Source organism: Pinus tabuliformis, chromosome 9, assembly GCF_031772625.1.
Source record: "Pinus tabuliformis cultivar Carrire ecotype Pingquan chromosome 9, CPIR1, whole genome shotgun sequence".
Lineage (NCBI taxonomy): Eukaryota > Viridiplantae > Streptophyta > Pinopsida > Pinales > Pinaceae > Pinus > Pinus tabuliformis.
The window spans coordinates 1,544,975,024-1,544,991,409 of record NC_142307.1 but is presented as its reverse complement, the minus strand read 5'-3'; positions in this window follow the sequence as shown (position 1 = coordinate 1,544,991,409).

Here is a 16,386-nt window from a genome sequence, read left to right as displayed (position 1 = left end):
TTGGAACTTTCTTTGCCAATCATGAAATATGAAACCTATTGGTATAGGTAACTAACAGTGGCTCCACATGGGGATGGCTTTTCCATTTGAAAAGCCAAGAACAACAGGTCAGAATGCCTGGGCCCTTGACTGCTTTTACTAAATCCTGAAGTATGCTGCTTTGACATGCCAAATTTTACTCTTCCCATCTTGGTAGGTCTCTGAACTCATTTGCCTTTTGCTGATAGCTAATCAAACTTGAGAAACTGCATTTTTACATTTTAACAGAAAGTAATATATACACCTGAATATGTACAAGGGAAACTCAGGCTGCACTTATGGGTAGTAGTCAAAATAGTGCTTCAACATCCTGCCATTCACAGGACCTTCATCCAAATCAGTTTCATTAAGACTTTTAAGGAAATAAGTATTGTTTCCTTGTACTGCTTGAACAGCAAATGGTCCTCTCCAAAGGGAATCAAATTTTCCATGTTTTCCCTTATCTTCTCTTCTTGAGTCCCACTTGAGGACTTTGTCTCCAACATTAAAATCTTCTACCTTGGTCCTTCTGTCAAAGGCTTTCTTTAACTTTTCTTGTAAAACTTGAACTCTGATGTAAACTTGGTCTCTAGTTTGCTGCAAACATATTATTTGATTTATCCTTCTTTGCATATCATTTGGCTCAGCTTGACTCTCTTGAAGTAATTTCATGACAGGGATTCCCAGTGATGAAGGAAATTTGGCTTCTAATCCATAAACTAACTCATATGGGCTGATCCCAATTGATCTTTTGGTTGTTAGTCTATCTGCCCATAAGGCATTCACAAGCTTCTTATGCCAATTCTTCTTATTTTGTTCCAATACCTTCTTTATGATGTTCACAAGGCTTTTGTTTGATGATTCAGCAAGGCCATTTCCTTGGGGATAATATGCAGTAGAATGGCCCAAGGTAATGTGAAATTTGTGGCAGAAATTCACCATCTTCTTAGATCTGAAGGCAGCAGCATTGTCTGTTATTATTTTATCAGGACAACCAAATCTAGAAAGAATATTGGTCTCAAGGAACTGAATGATAGTGGAATCATTTGCTTGTCTGCATGGAACAACTTCAATCCATTTAGTAAAGTAGTTTGTAGCTGTTAGAATCCATCTATGTTGGCCTGAAGATGAAGGGTGAATTTCCCCAATGAAATCCAAGCCCCATTGTTGAAAAGGTCTCTCTGTTGCAATAGGCCTCAAAGGAAGTGGCAGTAACTTTCTCTTTCCCTCAAACACTTGACAGTTGTGACAAGAGGTGGTGAATTTCCTGACATCAGAGAAAACAGTGGGCCAATAATAACCAGCCCTCAAAATCTTATCCACAGTGGACTTCCAATACAAGTGTCCACCACAGTCACCTACATGAAATTCTTTAGTGATATTGTTAGCTTCATTTTCAATCAGGCAGTTTAACAGTATACCTTCATGGTTTTTCCAAAGCAAATTGCCTTCCATGACACAAAATCTTGAAGCTTTCATTTTTACGAACCTACACTTAGTTCTGGACAATCTTGGTGGAGCACACAGGTTTTGTAACACATAACATATATCAGAGTACCAAGGGGATTGTTCAAAGGCTACATTGATCATTGGAGTCACCAGCTCCGGTTCATTATCCAGCTAGTTTATGTCTAGGGCTTGGAAGTTTGCTTCTGTCATTAGTTTGGCCAAGCCTTGCCCTTTTATTAGTTTTGTTGGTTTTATCTCAATATCAAATTCCAAGATGTTGGAAATCCATTTTCCTCTTCTACCTTCCAAGTTTTCTTGAGTGAGAATGTCTTTAACAATGGGACTTGGCACATAAGCTATAACATGGGAATAAAGGATGTAAATCCTAAAGTCTTTAATGGCCTTGACCAAAGCATAAGCTTGTTTCTCCATGATTTGATATTTCAGAGGTGCATCTCTAAGAGCTCTGCTAAAGAAAGCAATGGGTTTCTCGTTTCCTTGGTCATCTTTCTGTAATAAAACAGCAGCAATGGTATGCTGGGAGGCAAAAGAGAAAATGATGAATTCTCTGTCAAATTGAGGATTTGTTAAGACTGGGGTTTGGGTAAGGGCTAATTTTATACTTTCAAAGGCTTGATTTGCTTCAACTGTCCATTTCACCTTTGAGTCCTTCTTTAGCATGTTATTCAGTAATCTGATCAATTCTGCTAAGTTTGGGATAAACCTTCTCAAGAAGTTGATCTTACCCAAGAAGGCTTGCAATTCTTTGATGTTTCTTGGGTGGGGCATTTGTGAGATAGCTTGTATCTTGTCTGGGTCAATTCTTATGCCATCCTTTGAAATAATATGCCCTAACATCTTACCTTCTTCCAAACCAAATAGAGACTTCTTGGGATTCAAGGAAATTCCATATTTCCTACATGTTAAGAAAATTTGCCTCAAGTGCTTCAAGTGTTCTTGGTCTGATTTTGAGAAAGGTGTAAGGTCATCCAAATAAATGACCAGAAAGTCATGAATTTCTTTGGCAAAAGCAATATCCATTGCCCTTTGAAATGTTGCCCCTGCATTTTTCAATCCGAAAGGCATTTTTACATATTTGAAAGTTCCCCATGGGGTTGTGAATGCAGTTTTGTCTTGATCATCAGGGTGCACTAGGATTTGATTAAAACCTGAGAATCCATCCAGTAATGAGATCCTTGATGCTCCTACCACTCTTTGGAGAATGTGATCCATCTTAGGTAGGGGATAGTTGTCTTTGAGGGATACTTGGTTTAGGTTTCTAAGATCAACACAGAGTCTTATTTCACCAGTTTTCTTTCTTGTAGGTACCAAATTTGAGATCCAATCAGAAAACCTGATTGGTGCTATGATACCAGCTTTAAACATTTTTTGTACCTCTTTCTCAATTGCAAGGAGAAGCATGGGGTTTATTCTTCTCAATTTTTGCTTAAATGGCTTTTGATTTGGCTTGAGAGGGATTGTGTGTTGGATAACAGAGGTGTCATAGGACTTTAAGTCCTCATAACTCCATGCAAAGACATCTTGAAACTCTTTGAAAAGGTCAATGTATTTGGGCTTTTGATCAGGGGGTAGGGAAGCAGATAATTTTATTATCTTGGGCTTTTCAATGGTTCCAATGTTGCATTCTTCAATGGCAGAGTTAAGGGGCTGCATTTTTGGTTTTCTTGGGACATCATTTGAATCAAAGATATCCTCTAGTGGAGTTAGGCCTGTTGGAAGAAAATTGTCTTTCAATTGTATTACTTCAGCCTCAGCATCAGCCACTTCTTCACAACTGATTTCTTGAATTTCTTGTATATTGTCTTTGTTGAAAATTGTTGGATGTAGGATTTGGTGGGCTGTCTTAGGTGATATTGGCTTATTATTCTGTTTACTCTGTATTTGTGATTGACTTTCTCTTTCAAGTATTTGTGATTGACTTGCTCTTTCAAGTATTTGTGATTGACTTGCTCCCTCAATGTCAATATTTAGTCCTGCAAATTCTTGTTGCAGGGTCAGGAAATTATTTATCTGTGCATCATCTTCAAATACTTGCCAGTCTTTGACATTGTTTGGGATAGAAGGTTGTGCTTTACCTCAGCTGTAAAGCAATGATGGGGCTCAAAAGGTAACTTGCAGGTGCTTGCAAATGTGGCCAAGCTATGAGCATGCAGGTTATGGGTCCTGGGAATCTTGGTAATTTGAAATTCAGTGAAGGACTGTAGTAGTTCAGCAGCAGCAGATCTATAAGATCTCAGTCTTTTATCATTAGTAACAAAATTTCCCTTTACCTGTTGGATAATCAAGTGTGAATCTCCCATAATTGAAACTTTTATGGCTTGTAAGGATTTTACTAGCTTAAGGCCTAGCAAGAGAGCTTCATATTCTGCCATGTTATTAGTGCATCTGAAATTTAGTCTATAGGCTCGACCTTCTGCATGATTGTTCTGCTTGTTATGTATCCAAACCCCAGCTCCTGCCCCTAATTTGTTAACTGACCCATCAAATTCTGGAAACCATAGGTTCTCTTTTTCTAGGGGAGATTTAATAACTCCTCTGTGATCTGGGATAGTGAGATGAAGCTCTGGTTTCTCACCTGGTTTGTCTTCTAGGACAGTCTGATCACTTGATTGAATTAGCTTGATTTCTAGAGCAGCAGCTTGTTCATTAATGTCCTGATCTTGTTCAAGTGTTTTGGTTTCTTCATTATTTGTAAGACCTGAATTATCATTGAAGAGAATATATGAATCTATATCGGAATGGACAGCATATATGGGAAAGTTTTGAGGTTTTTCTTCACTGCTGACCATGTATTTCATAAGTGACTCTCTATATAACCTCTTGGGTTGACCAAAGACTGAGATGGTTGCATATGACATGTCTAGTTGTAGGGAACCTTGGAGTTTAGCTCCCCATGACCTTGATAATAGCATCCCATATTTGGGTGGGATATCAGCAACCACAACATCCATGAGGATTGTTTTATTGGGATATTGAACTATGGACACACATAGATCTTTTATCAGACCTAAACACTTAACTTGGCTGGAGTCAAATGAGAATAAGTCCTTGTATGGTCTTGTAATATCTAGATTCAATCTTTCCATGACTGATTTAGGCATCAAGTTGTGAGAGGCACCTGAGTCAAACATTGCGTTGTGTAGTATCTTGTCATGAACATGCAGGCTGACATAGAAAGGTAGAATACTTGCAACAGCTGTCTTTCCATCAACCTCTGGACCGAAAAGAAGTTCAGGGGTGTCATCCAACACATTGACATTATCTTTATTACTAGTAATTTGAAGGGACTTCTTGATTTGTTGTCTATAAATGTCATGCTTGGCTAGTTCTGAAAGAGGAATAGCTACTTTTAGTTTGCCAATTTTAGCTTCTAAGTCAAAGGGTTTTTCAGATTGGATTTTGGGGTTATGGATGACAGCCTTTTCCTTGTTCACTAAGTCTTCTTCTTGATTCTTATCTCGGTCTTGCGTCTTGTCCTTCTTACTCATCTCTTGAGGAGTGATACTTGGATTGGGCTGCAAGGGTGATGAATCTACTGGTTGCTGCGTTGAGGGAGAAGTTTCAGCTATTTCCTCAACTGTTACCTCATCTGTAATTGGACCAGTTTTCTCACTTGGTTCTATGATAATAGCTTTCTTAGGCTGTGTAGTGTCCTTTGTCTTCTCAGGCTGTGTCAAATTTATAGTTCTGCTTCTTAGCTTATATTGTTTATGAACTTCATAAACAGCTGTGTCATATCCTTGTTTAAAGTCAAATGACTCACCTGACCTGGTTTGGAATTGCTGAACGTCATCATCTTTATGATCCTCTTGACTTAAGAAAACTTGCTGCTCATCATTCAGACCCATTAGGTTAATGTGGGTGTCATCTGTTTGCTCATTTGAAGTGGATGCCTCAGTATAGTTTTCTTGGAAAGGAGGCCTTATGTCTGGATCAGAACCGGTTTTGCCAGTGTTTGGGTTTTGATTTCTCCTAAAATTTGGATTTCTGATAGGGTTATTTTGTGGTGCTTCCCATGATGACTTTCTCTCAACTGATTCTACTCTATAACCCAATCTCTTCATACCAGTGAGTATTGCATCCAGTTTTTTATCAAAGGCTGAGGGTTCTTCTTTAAAGTTGGTTCTCTTTTCCAATATTGCCTTATTTCTTTTGGCAATCAGGTTAGCCTCTACTGTGACAGCAACCTTTTGGGCTTCTTCAAGGGTTTCGAGTGCCCTTTCTTTTAATTGATATGCCATATCAGGGTCAAAACCATCAGGAAATTTGTACAAGGCCAAATCAGGGGGAGGTCTTAAATTTTGTGGTATTGCATTATATACATTATTAAATCTTACACAATACTCTAACACGGTCTCTTGAGGACCTCGTTTGATTGCGTCATATTCACCAAGTATGTGCAAGGGATCTTTCTTTTTCTCCCATCTGTTAGTAAAGGCTTGATAAAGGTCATCAGGAGTTGTGATGGTATTTGCAGCCAGTGATCTAAACCAAGTTCTTACATCCCCTGTGAGGCTCTGAACAAAGATTCTCATTCTCACACTGTCATCATCTATCTCATAGTTCTCAAAGTGGTCTTGCATCCTTCTGGCATGTTGAATTGCTGTGAAAGGGCCAGTGGAGTCAAAATATGAGATCTTGGATTGATACTCCTAAGGTAGAGCTGGCGCATTGGCAGGCAACTGCAGGGGTGCATATCTATTAGCCATATTTGCAGGATTTAGAGGGTTAACAGGGATAACTGGGATAGCATGAATGACTGGTACAACAGGGGTAGTGGGAAAGGTGGAAACTAGAGTGTTGGTCAAGGGAATATGTGCAGTGGATGGGGGTGTGAAAGGAGGGCTTTGAGATGTGGATGGTGGACTGGGGGAACCAAGGGTAGACCGAAATAGAACTTTGATTGGAGTTGGAACAGGGTTTGGATGAGCTGTCTCAGGACTTGAGTCAGCAAGGGTCTCCTGTTCTCGCAGCTTCCTAATGATCTTGGGGATTGTATTAGGATTTTCAAAAATAGCTGGTGGATCAGGGTCAGGGTTTGACCTAGTGTGTCTAGTTTCCCTTTTAGGAGCCAGCTTCTGAACTTGTTTTTTGATATTTTTAGGATATTTTAGGACTGTTTTAAGGGACTGCTCAAGCTTTTTAGAACCACAGTCTATGGATAGACCACAGTTGAAAAGAGTTAAAATCCCTGAGATAAAAACAGATCATTTGGAGAAGTGAAAGATCAAACTTCTAGGGGACCCATTCAAATTTGCTACTAGAGCATGTTTTAATAGGGTGGTGGTTGTGGCCACAACAGGACCATAGTTACTTGTAGTATGGAGTCAATGGTATTTGGACCATGGTATTGTAATGATGTACCCTTTGATGTAATACTATATATAGGGTAAAATAATAGGAAGAAAAATAAATATTTTATGATCTAGATCAATGTTATGGTTGTATTGTTTTGATCTATTCTTTGGAGAAAGGCGAGGCTCCGCAGCTAAGTGCGCAAAGGCCTAAGTCTGCAACTGAGTGCACAGACAACCTGCAGCTTAGTGCACAAGAAAAGAAATATTTGTTGTACAAGATTTATTATTATAAGCAACAGTTCTTGTAGACATATCCGCACATTGGGGTGAACCACAGTAAAATTGGTGTCTTCATGTCTATATTTGCTTACTATCTATTGTAGTGTAGCCATTTATTACAGTTGCACTTTATTTTCAGCAAAATGATTATTTATGGATTTATATGATATGTTTAAGTGTTTAATTTAATGTCGCAAACTGATTTATGAATTTTAAGAATAAAGAAACCATCATCATACCACATCTCCACATCCTTCAAGGCTATAGAAATTTAGTTCTCCATCCTCCCATAGTTACTTCAAGTGAGACTGTGATCTGCTTGCAGTACATTGCCAAAAGAGCCAGTGCTTGAGGGTTTTTTTGGTGCGTAGTATAGATTAAACTTGGGCCAACCTAGATCAAACCAAAAAATGGTTCCATTGTCAAGACTAGGATCTATTTGAGGGATATGTTGATGTTGCACCCATCGAAGAAAGAGATTCAAGACTGGTTAGAACTAAAAGAGAGAGAATTTGCAGATCAAGAGAATAGAAACTCGCGTCTGACATCTAATTCTTGGTTACAAAAGTATATTTTTACATATCAATACGATATTTTCTTCACATCATTTCCTATTGAGTTTTACGAATGGATATTGAGGTTGAGCAAAAGAATCAAATGTTTTAAAGGTGGAGAATCTGTTGGGTCCCTATAATACTAGTGATTACCCCATTACTATTGTAGTTATACCCCTTATTAATATTGTTGTGCCCCTATTGCCCCCATATTGTTATTATTGTGCCCCATAGAATCCCTCTATTGTTATTTTTGTGGCTTTATATTATTATTGTTAGGTCGGCTAGATTATATTGTGACTCCTTAGACTCCTATATATAGAAAGGAGGTTTTGTCATTTGAATCATCCGAGAATTGTTCGTTTATGTAATGTAAAGAAGGTTTTCCCATCGAAGAGGCTAAATTCTAAGGCGTTTATTTATCTTTTCTATCTTTTCTATCTTTTCTTGAGCTGGTTTCATAACATTTGGTATCAGAGCTTTGGATTCTAGGGTTTCGCTGCTCCAAACAGGTCATCGTGGAATTTTTGCTATAACTTTTTTTCTGCGATGTTTCAGAAGTTGAAAAAAAAACCCATTTGAGAAGAAATCGCGTTGAACCTTGGGTCCAAAATTCAGAGCTTTTTGTGCTATATTTGCAGAGATATGATCTGAGGAATTTGGTCTTTTTGCAGACTCCTAAATTACATTCCAAACAGGTGACCTGGGGAAAATTGTCATAAATTTCTCTCTGGGGATCGGATTGAAATTTCATAAGAAGGTATAGAAAGAGGACAGATTTTAGTTTCTTTTATGCATTTTTCAGATCCAAAGGTCGAAACAGTGACTCGTGGCATGTCGTACAAGTTCGCTCTACTGAACTAGTCTATAATCAAGTCACTGTGGGAGATTTCGTAAACTCTTCCTTGGAGAATCCAATTTGGGTCAGACTTGTGACACTGGAAAGAGGACACAGAGGGCTACTGTAGGTCACAAATTTATAACTAGATGATTGTAAATTACAGAGATACATCAGAGGCAATATCGAGCTCCTACAAAGTGAAAAAATGTGTGTAGATTTTCTTAAATTTTTGCTTAAGCTTGGTTTGAAAATTTATTTTGAAGGAATTCAAAGGGCATAATAAAGAATTATTATCGGTAACTGATGCCCCGAGGAAAGAAAATGCAAACACCTAGTAAGGAACCTAAAAGCTCTAGCATGACTCATGAAGAAGAAGAAGAAATGCTATATGATATATCAAAATTACAAGAACAAGTGCAACAAGTGTCACTTGCACAAAAAGCAATAGAATCTAAGATGGATGGTTTAAGGAAAGATGTAGAAGCTAAGATGGATGGTTTAAAGAAAGGTGTAGAAGCTAAGATGGATTTTTTAAAGAAAGGTGTAGAAGCTAAGATGGATGGCATGGAAGCTAAGGTGAATGTCATGGACGCTAAAATTGATGGCATGGATGATAAGATGGAAGAATTGAAGATAAATATGAATAAGTTGCTACAAGAAATGGTCACTAATGGTGAAAGGGTACTAAAGGAAACTCATGATGAGAATAAAAGAAATGTTAATCATGATTCCATAGACTCTAATGTTGGATCGAAGACTCACCATATTCCAAAAATCGATATGAGGAATTTTGATGGCAAGGATCCCGCCACATGGATATTACAGATGGAGCAATTCTTCGATCTCAATAATGTGCAAAACACACAAAAGGTACGTATGGAAACTTTATATTTGGAACCAAATCAGTTTGTATGGTATCAATGGCTTTTCTCTAATAAACAATTTATCACTTGGGCAATTTTTACGGAAGAATTGATAGCACATTATGAGGATACAAAAAGCAACACTTTTTTTAGCCAATTGATAAGTTTCAAACAAAAGGGTTCAATAATGGAGAACATTGAGGAGTTCCAAAAATTGAACATAAGGGTAAAAGATATTCCATAGGAGCATAGGATTGATGTGTTCATAGGGTCTTTAAAGGATAATATCCAACATGATGTTCGCCTTTGGGAACATGATTCATTAGAGAAGGCATTCAGGTTAGCAAGAAAAATGGAAAGAAAAATTATGGAAACCAGGAAGCATACCACTCACAACTATAAAGACGGAAGTGTTGTTGCCCCTGTCTTCCACAACCTATAAGGTTGACACCACAACGATTGGAAGAAAAAAGAGCAAAAGGGCTTTGTTACAGTTGTGATAGCAAATACACTAAAGGTCATAAGTGTGCTGAGAAGAAATTATTCTACATAGATTGTGAAGAGGAAGAAGAAAAGGAGCAAGAAAGGTCAAAAGAAGAGGATATACTCTAGGAACAAAGCCTAGATGAAGAACAAACAAATCCGACCATATCTTGTAATGCATTGGTGGGAATTACCAGTCCTCAAACCATCAAGATAGAAGGAAAAATCAAGAAGAAAAAGGTAATAGTGTTGATTGATTCAGGAAGCACCCACAATTTTATTCATTGTAAGGTAGCAAAAGAATTTAATTGCTTCCTATATCTAGCACCAGAGTTTCAAGTGATGATTGCAAATGGAGGAACAATAAATTTATCTGGAAAGTGCCATAATATCAAGCTATCCATGGGAGAATATGTATTGACTAGCCCAATGCTTTCCATTCCAATGGGAGGTGTTGATGTTGTACCTAGGAGTCCAATGGCTAGAATCCTTGGGTACAATAGCTTTTAATTTTCAAGAACTTTTCATCAAATTTTCTATGGAAGGAAAGGAAGTTGAATTAAGGGGTATTGCAGGGGAACCAGGAAAGATAATCAGCTCTAATGGTATGACAAAGCTTCTAAAGGAGAAAATAGGTGTAATTGCACAATTATGTTCGCTAGATGTTTCCACATCGGAATCATCTATTTCTCCAGACCTCCAAAAAGTCCTGGACAATCATTCCAAGGTATTTTGAGACTCCCAAAGGTCTCCCACCTATGCGTGATCATGATCATACTATTCATCTGATACCAGGAAGTGTTCCTCCAAACATCAGGCCGTACAGATATCCCTATGTCCAAAAGAGTGAAATTGAAAGTATGGTTGCAGAAATGCTAGAGGCTGGTATAATTCAACTGAGTCAAAGTTCTTTCTCTACTCTAATAGTATTGGTGCACAAGAAGGATGGATCATGGTGCATGTGTCTGGATTATAGGTAGCTCAACAAGCTCACTATTAAAGATAAGTTCTCCATTCCTGTCATTGATGAATTACTGGATGAATTGCATGGATCAATTTACTTCACCAAGTTGGATCTTCATTCAGGATATCATCAAATCAGAATGAAGACTAAATACATTCTGAAAACAACATTTAGAACTCATGAGGTCCATTATGAATTTTTGGTCATGCCTTTTGGCCTTACCAATGCACCTTCAACATTTCAAGGTTTGATGAATTCAATTTTCAAACCATTCCTTAGAAAATTTGTGTTAGTATTTTTTGATGATATACTAATCTACAGCAAGTCTTGGAAGGATCATGTTGACAGGGTGCTACAACTATTGGAGGAGAAACAATTATATGCAAAAAGATCCAAATGTTTCTTTGGAGTCTAGGAGGTGGAATATCTGGGTCATATTGTATCTCATGAAGGAGTTAAGGTAGACCCTAGCAAAATTAAAGTCATTAAGGAATGTAAAATCCCCACATCCATAAAGCATCTGCAAGGATTTCTCAGGTTGACAAGGTATTATCGCAAGTTTGTTAAGAATTATGGGAGAATAGCAGCACCTCTAACAACATTATTGAAGAAAGATGCATTTTCATGGACTCTGGAAGCAACAAAGGCCTTTGAACATCTTAAAGAGGAAATGTTCCAAGCACCGGTCTTAGCTACACCGGACTTCACAAAAACCTTTATTGTGGAATGTGATGCTTCAGAAAATGGAATTGGTGCTGTTTTAATGCAAGATGAAAGACCCATTGCTTTTGAAAGTCGTCCAATCAAGGGAAAGTTTTTAAGCAAAGCTATTTATGAGAAGGAAATGTTTGCAATACTCCATGCACTTAAGAAATGGTGACCCTACCTAATGGGAAGACACTTCAAGGTAAAAACGGATCATGATAGCCTTAAATACTTTTTAGAACAAAGATTATCCTCTGAAGAGCAACAAAAGTGGGTCACAAAGATGTTGGGTTATGACTTTGAAATCATCTAAAAAAAAGGGAAGAAAAATGTGGTGGCAAATGCACTCTCAAGAAAGGATGAGGATGTGGAATCATTGTTGTGCGCCATTTCTATTATCCAACCAGATTGGATAAACGAAGCAAGGGAGGAATGGAAGAATGACGAAGAAGTGTGGGCACTTATTCGAAAGTTACAACAAGTTTCCAGTATGTCTAATACATTTAGCTGGCAAAATGATTCGTTATGGTACAAAGATCGCTTATATCTCTGTAAGAATTCCCAGCTAAAACAAAAGCTTCTTATGGAATTGCACACTTCTCCCTTAGGAGGGCACTCAGGATTTTTAAAAACTTACCACATGGTTAAGAAGGAATTTTTTTGGGATGGCCTTAAATCAGATATTCAAAAGTTTGTGGCGGAATGTTTGGTTTGCCAACAAAATAAAGTTGAAACAATTAAGACACCGGGTCTATTACAACCTCTATCCATTCCAAGCCAACATTGGGAGGAGGTTTCAATGGATTTTATCACAGGTTTACCCAAGTCTGAGGGAAATAGTGTCATCATGGTGGTAGTTGACATACTTACCAGGTATGCACACTTTTGTGCATTATCACATCTATTTAAAGCCAGTATAGTTTCTACTACATTTATGGAAACAATTCAAAAGCTACATGGAAACCCAAAGATTATTGTAAGTGACAGAGATCCCATTTTCACTAGAAATTTTTGGACAGAATTATTTTCTTGTCTTGGTACTCAGTTAGCTCATATCTCATCTTATCATCCTCAATCTGATGGGCAAACTAACATAGTAAACAAATTTTTGGAAGGATATCTCCGTTGCTTTGTATCTGATAAACAGACACAATGGGTCAAATGATTGCCTCTGGCTGAATGGTAGTATAACACTTCCTTCCATACAGCAACAAAAATGACCCCATTTATGGCACTTTATGGGTATCAACCACCATCCATCACATCATATTTAAGAGAAAATTCTAAGGTTCAGGCAATGGAACATCACATCGAACATCAACAACAAGTCCTCCAACTCTTAAAGGATAACCTCGTGTTGGCACAGAATAGAATGAAACAACAAGCAGATCAACATCGTAGTGAACGAAGATTTGATGTAGGTGATTGGGTATTCCTACAGCTACAACCATATAAGCAAATGTCCCTCAAGCAAGCTAAGAAGGATAATAAGTTATCACCAAAGTATTATGGTCTGTACAAGGTGTTGCAAAAGATTGGTACTATGGCATACAAATTGGAGCTTCCTGTAGCTTCTCCATTGCACCCAGTTTTCCATGTTTCATGTTTAAAGAAGGTTATAGGCAACAAGCTCCCAGTTCAAACAATATTGCCAGAACTTGACGAGGAAGGAAAAATTATATTGGAACCAGAAGTAGTCATCGAAACAAGAACTCGACAGCTACGAAATCGATCAATTTCAGAGTATCTTATCAAGTGGAAGAACTTATCCGCTGAAGATTCCACATGGGAGGATGATAATTTTATGCAGAAGTATCCAGAACTACTCGAGCGTTGAGGACAACACTTTTTTGAAGGAGAGGGGCATGTTGGGTCCCTATAATACTAGTGATTACCCCATTACTATTGTAGTTATACCCCTTATTAATATTGTTGTGCCCCTATTGCCCCCATATTGTTATTACTGTGCCCCATAGAATCCCTCTATTGTTATTTTTGTGGCTTTATATTATTATTGTTAGGTCGGCTGGATTATATTGTGACTCCTTAGACTCCTATATATAGAAAGGAGGTTTTGTCATTTGAATCATCCAAGAATTGTTCATTTATGTAATGTAAAGGAGGTTGCCCCCTCGAAGAGGCTAAATTCTAAGGCGTTGATCTATCTTTTCTATCTTTTCTTGTGCTGGTTTCATAACAGAATCTATGGTGTGAACTCCTCATCTAATACAACGACTCAAGAGAACTGACAATATTATTTCGAGGGTTGTCAATTTCTAGATTGATAGAATCTTGGGAGGATTCATTACTGATTTCATAGTAGACTCAAATGTCTCCTACAATGAATCAGAATGACGATTCTTCAAAGGACCACGAGGTAATAATTTTAACTCTTTGAAAATTTGGAATAAAATTCTTCTGTGTGAAACTCAAGTCTTACAAATGTAGTCAGATTGCTAGTTTACTTATGTTTGAAAGAAAAGAGAAAAAATTGGAGCCATAGATTGCAGTAATGCGAAGTGGAAAGATATATAGAGAAAATAACAGAAAGAGACCTCATGGACAAGACCTGAAGACCTTTGTAGAGACTAAGTATAGTCCTCTTTTGAGTGAATATGAAAGTGAAAGAGAATATATCCACCCTGATAAACCCCAGGTAACTTCGTAGTATTCACCTTCCCAGCCTGAGAGTTTGTAGAATCAAGAATCCACTAATAGCCAGGCTATTTTTGGCTCTCCCCCTCCCTCTCCCCCTCCCCCTTCTCCCCCTACTCCCCCTACCCCCCATCCCCCTCCCCTTACTCATCCCCCTCCCCCTCCAAGAAGAAATATGGTTGATGATATTAAGTTGTTTGTTTTCAAAGGAACTGGATTGGAGGATCCAAAACAGTTGTAGTTTTTATGTGAAGTTGTATGGATTGCGAAGAAGATCAATGATGAAAATATAAAGAAATAAAAACTCATTATAATGTTCTGAGATAGAGCATTGAAATGGTATATGAAGTATTCAAATAATTGGATCAGAACATTTGCAGATATTAAAGCAGCGTTGATCAGAGAATTTAAGAAGCTAAAGTTTGAGTCGCAATGCATGACTGAGTTGAAAGAAATTAAACAAAAACTTACTGAGTATTTTTGGAAATTTTATTAGATATTTAAGTTATTTTTGGATCAAGTGAACTTCAACATAGCTCTACAAAAACATCAAGAATGGTTTATAGTTGCATTGTTACTGTATACCAAATTACCATTGGCGCAACAAAAGATAACAAGTCAAATCGAAGCTCTACATATTTCGATGAAATTTGAAGCTTTGCCTATAGGAGATACTAATGCAGGTATGAAACAGATTCAAATTCAATTGGTGAACCTAACCCTGCAGATACAAGATATCAAGAAAAGCAAAGAAGTCAAAGAAGAATTATGGTGTACAAAGTGCAGATTGGAGGGTCATTCTACAGAACAATGTCCTATCTTGAGGGATTACATGACTAGTGGGGCACTGAATCCTTTAAATGAAGGATCCAACTTGTGGTGTGAGATATGTAAGACCAGAGGCCAACATTACTCATAAGACTATTACCTATTACAAAAATATGTGTAGACTCCAAGGAACCTATATTGCAAATTATGTAAATCAGAAGGGCATGATGAGAATAATTGTTGAGCTTACAAACTAATGATGGAGTTCGACGTTGACACTTATAGAATGCAAGCAGAAGAACATCAACATGAAGGCAATGGACAATGTGGTGGTTGAGGAGTATACTAAGGAAGAGGTTGAGGTGCTAGAGTTAGTCAAGGATGTGGAAAAATCATTTTCTATAATTGCAGCCAAACAAGTCATTTTGTGAGAGATTTCTAGAACCCTACAAAGACATGTAAGTACTGTAAATCCTTTGACCATGTAATTTAAGAATACCCTATACTTATGGAAATATGGAAGAAAAAACAAATCAGCATCCGACACCAAATATTCAAATGATGATTGCTGAAAGGAGGACCAACAAGCCTCGAATTAGTATTATCGCCAGAAGTGGAGATGCGACCGAAAGTGATAAAGCAAATGAGAAGAAAGAATCTGAAAGTACATGGGTTAGAAAAACTATTAAGAAAGTTCTCATTTTTTATATTTAGAAAGAAAAATAGTTATTTATGGAAGAAAATTGAAGTTTTATGGATGTTGGAACTTTGACATCTAGTGCCCAGCCAAAGCCCGATCAGAAAAGTAACTGTGAAATGTCATCAGCTTCGGATAAGCTCCGACACAAGACCAGGATTCAACAAATCAAACAGGTAATTTAATGTCTTTTCTGAAGACTTGTATGAAATTATTAAGAGATCAAAATGTTGTAGAAGGGCTTCAGGAGTTGATAGATTCCTGTGCATCCAAAGAAACATTGTGAAGTGAGATGTGCGTAGTCAATAATTTTCATCGACAAAAAATAATTGGAAGAGAGATGAGGCTTAGTGTGCAGATAGGAGTATATGATATGGATCAAGTTATCCTTTATTTGGGATCTGATGCTAATGTATTGATGAAGCAGACATGGGAATTAATGGGCAAGCCAAAGCTACAACGGTCATCTATTCATTTAAGGATTGAAAATCAGCAAAAGATCTTCCCTCTAGGAAGACTACCAGGTGTCACAGTAGATGTTGAAGGAGTTCACACTATTTTTTATCTTGAAGTAATAGATATTGTTGACGACAACAACCCTTACCCTGCATTGCTTGGAATTTACTGGGAATTTTAGAATATGGCCATAATTAATTTAAAGAAGTTACATATGATATTTGAAAGAAACAATGTAAGAGTAATTGTTCGTTGAATATCTCGGAAGGAGTAAGATACACAGAACTAATCAAAGAAGAATAATACGTAGCTGTTATAGACAATATCTATCAAATG